Source organism: Eschrichtius robustus, chromosome 16 (genome assembly GCF_028021215.1).
Source record: "Eschrichtius robustus isolate mEscRob2 chromosome 16, mEscRob2.pri, whole genome shotgun sequence".
NCBI classification, from domain to species: domain Eukaryota; kingdom Metazoa; phylum Chordata; class Mammalia; order Artiodactyla; family Eschrichtiidae; genus Eschrichtius; species Eschrichtius robustus.
The window spans coordinates 72,159,033-72,163,509 of NC_090839.1; positions in this window are offsets into that span (position 1 = coordinate 72,159,033).

Sequence of the window (4,477 nt, forward strand, 5' to 3'; positions counted from 1 at the left end):
TCTCCCAACAGTTCTTAGATTACACAATTCTTTCTGCTGTTAGCGCCAACAGTAAAAGAAGTTCTCCTTTTCAATCTTTCAGAAAATGTCCTGGGTGGGCCTGACTCTCATTGGATTGAATTGGGGCCCATGCCCACTTCTGAACAAAACACTGTGACCTGAATGATAAGATAGGCAGATTGGCTAGACCTAGAGCCAGAGGTGTGATCAACCCAGCTTGAACCACAGTTCAAGTACTAGGAAAGGAGGATGAATTGGTCTCCAAAGGATATTCAGGATGTCTCCAGAATAAGAGGAAATAGGTGTTGATAAAAAACGAAAGAAAGAAAGAAAACAGATGACCACTATACCAGTGTTTCGGGCAAGCAAATCTATAAAATCTGTGCATTTAGGGGACAGTGTAAATCTTATCTAATATTGCCTTTTCCTAAATGGCCTAGAAGTAGTACTATTAACACAAAAGGATGTGTTGGTTCACTTCATTTTAAGGTTTCTTCTTCACTCATAGCCACCTTCTCTGAGAATTGCCCATCTACCCGTAGTGGTGGACATGTACTGCCATGTTTGATCCTACCCTCATGGTGCTAGCTGATTGGACCAGGCATGAAGACAACAGATCCCAAAAATCTAGCTCATTTGCATACTAGTGGCTAATCAAATTCTTCATGGGCTCCACTGAGACTGAGAAGGGGTTTGAGAACTCAAGAAAGCCCACAAAATCCTCCTCCTGAGAAATCCAGAACGTTCCTGGTTCCCATTCTCCTGAGGCCTTATTTGTGTTTCTTCAGATCCTGTTAAAAAGACTTCTGCCTGCATCCATTTAATAATTTCTTGGTTTTGCTTATGCTAATTTGAGTCTATTTCTGTTAACTGAAACCAAATGACTTTACCAAGACTAATTCCAGTCACAAGCTTCCAGCAGCATTGAAGAAGGAGTAGCTGATTTTGAGTGTGATTTTAATGTTCTCTGAACTTGGCCCCTGTGGTTGCATTTCCCAGGCTCTAAGCTCTTGCTGCTAAGCCTGTCACTAGTCCCAGTAGTTCTGAAATGTTTGGGTCTTTCAAAACTCCTGTCTGAGTGAAGTAGTGCCAGTTATCAATTGCCACAGCAAAGTTGCATGACTGGTGCACCTGGAATCAGCTGTTGGGTAAGCGTGGCAATCCTCCTGATCTTGACTGGGCCTGCCATACAAGAAAATAACATAGGAAGGCAGGTAGGAGGCATTTGGAATGATAGGAAATATTGTGATTTTATTTTATTTTTTTTAAAGTCTTTATTGAATTTGTTACAATATTGCTTCTGTTTTTATGTTTTGGTTTTTTGGCCCCGAGGCATGGGGAACCTTAGCTCCCCGACCAGGGATTGAACCCGCACCCTCTGCATTGGAAGGCAGATTCTTTACCACTGGACCACTAGGGAAGTCCAAACATTGTGATTTTAAATAGGGTAACCAGGGAAGTTCTAACTGATAGAAAAACAATAACTCAAAGACTTGAAGGAGGCAAGGGGATAATCCATGGAATTATCTAAGTGACTCTGTGTGTGTGTGTGTGTGTGTGTGTGTGTGTGTGTGTGTGTGTAGAGAGAGAGAGCAGTTCAGATAGCAAGCCCTGAAGCAGGAGTGTGTCGATCATATACAAGAAACAACATGGAGTTCAATGAGGAAGAAGCAGAATGAGCCAGAGTAAGGGTGGTAGGAGATAAGGGAAGGGTGATAACAGGGGTCAGGTCATGGAGGACCTTGTAGGTGACATGAAGACTTTGGCTTTTACTCTGAATGAAGTAAAAAACCATTGAATGGGTTTAAACAGAAGGGTGACATGATCTGACTAACTTAACAGCATCCCTTTGGGTAGTGAATTGACAACAGGCTGTAGAGGACAGACTCAGTGAGACTAGTTAGGAGGCTATGGCAATGGTCCAGGTGAGAGAAATGATGGATTGGAGCACAGTGGTGGCCCCAGAGGTAATGAGAAGTAGATTGTAGATATATTTCATAAATATGGACATGATGCTTCCAAAGGGAAAAGAAGTTGCCTATGGTCTAATGATGACAGAGATGGTTCAGAGACAACACCACTCTGTACCAAAGATGGTTTTTACAACTTTGGTCAACTACGCCTTATGCAAGCACCTTGATAGAAGGCTTGCTGCCCCATGGCCTAGGAAGTGAGGGGCTTCTCTGCATCTCAGCCATTCCAAGCAAGGACTTTTCGTCATTCTTCATGTGGGGTCCGGGAGGATGAGGGTTGGTCCCACTCACAGCAAGATTCTCATGCAGCTTTGTGGATAAGTGTGTAGGCTTTGTATTCTACAGAGCAGACTTGGATGCACATCTTGGCTCTACCACTTACTTACAAATGGTAAACTTCAGCTTTCTGAGTCTCAGTCCCATCATCTGTAAAACTGGGGTAATAATAACTCAGTAAGCAGAGACAGTGATGGCATAGTGGAAAAACAAAAGCCAGAACTGAATTCATGAAAGAAAACCAGACACAAAAGAGTACATACTATGTGACCCCATTTACATGAAATTTAAGAACCAAAAAAATTAATCTATTATTGCCATAGGAAACACTGGTTGCCTATGTGGGAAGTGAGTAAAAAGGAGCTGAGGGAACTTTCTGGGGTAATGATCTATATATTGATTAGGGTGATGGTACATAGTGTATACCTTTATCAAAACTCATTGAACCTGTAAAATCTGTACATTTCACTGTATATAAATTTTAATTGGATTTTTAAAAAGAAGCCAATCCAGCCTAAATTCATTATATCCTATGGTGATATAGAGCTGATTTTAAGTCTTATCCCTGACTTCAACTAGCTCCCATCTTGTAAAAACATTCTTATTTTTATGGCACAGGTGATATGTGTGTGTGTGTATATATATATATATATATATATATATATATATATGTGTGTGTGTATATATATATACACATATATATACATATACATATATATATATCACAAGTAAAATTTGTGATATATATAACACAAGAAAACACAAATAAGTAAAATTCAATTGTAAGCCTACCCCAAGAGATAACCTCTTTTTAAATATTTTGATATATATTCTATTATTCTATATATTGTTTGGTAGCCTGACCTTTTCTCTTAACTGTACTTTTTGTTGTACCAATTAAACTGGGTAAGTACATTGACAGAAAAAAAAATACACCAGTAGAAATTTATCCCAAGGAAATAGAGATGTACATGATATTTTACAGAATAATTTATATTAGTGAAAAATTAGAGGACACCTTAAACTATATCAATAGATCGATTAAATAAGTTATGTGAAAGGAATACTTTGGTAAATGTAGTTATTGGCAAGGAAAGTTACACATATCATGAAGTGAAAAAGCTGGCTTTATTTTACAATGAGAATCTAACTGTGCAGTGTATTGTCATTAAAACAAAGTTAAATTAAAGAACAGTATGTACATCATTATATATACATACTGGTAACTATGTTACTGGTATTTAGTGGGGGTCGCAGATTATGGAAAGACGTCCATTTTCTCTTTATCTTTTGAGTTCTTAACTATGAGGATGTATTGTCAGAAAAAAAAACAGTTGAGATTTTAAAAGATGATTTTCTTTAAATTGCCCTCCCCAAATACTGACCCACTCACTTGGGCAAGTGCCCCTTGCTAACTCAAAGTGTGGTCCTTAGACCAGCAACAGAAGCATCACCTGGGAAATCCAAATTCCCAAGCCCCATCCCACCCCTAGTGAATTAGAATCTGCACGTGAACGCGATTAGCATGTCTGAGCAGCTCTGAGCAAGAGCGGACCGCTTCCCCTGTCTGTGTCCTTCCCTACTCAAGGGGCCTGTGACAGAGGTGTCCCTATGGTCCCTCCCAGTTGCAATTTTCTAAGCTCATGTCTTGTTTTCAGCGTGAATGCCTATAAAAAGACAGCTGAAGAGACTAAAGGATGAGCGGCCTGCCTGAACAGCCCTGCTGCCCAGGTGGGCACTGAAGTAGCCTCAGGCTACATCCAGGTCAGGAGGAAGCCAGGGGCAGGAGGCTACTTGGGATTTCTCTTGATGGTGGGGGCAGGAGGGCGCCCAACGGGACCAGAATGGAAGGCGCTGGGCAGTAACAGGGCAGCAGGAGGCGCTGCGAGGTGCTTGAGGAAGGTGCCGCACAGACCCATCTGGAATGCAGGGTGCAGGGTGGCCTCAGGGCGGCAGCAGGTGCTGCGCAATACCACCTAAAAGCACAGCGCAGGACGGGCTGGGGCGCAGTGCGGCCTCAGGATGGCAGGGGGCGCTGCAGAATCGTGGCCCACTCTGGGCTGCCGCAAGTCCTCGGCCGCTGGGGAAATACACACCTGGGCAGGCGGGGGCTGGGGCCGAGGGGCGGGGCTCCGAGGGGGCGGGGCCCAACCCACAGGAGCCTTGGCCGCTGGGGCTGCGGGATGCTCTCGCTGTACGAGGAGCAGAACAGAGCGTACCCGGATCGC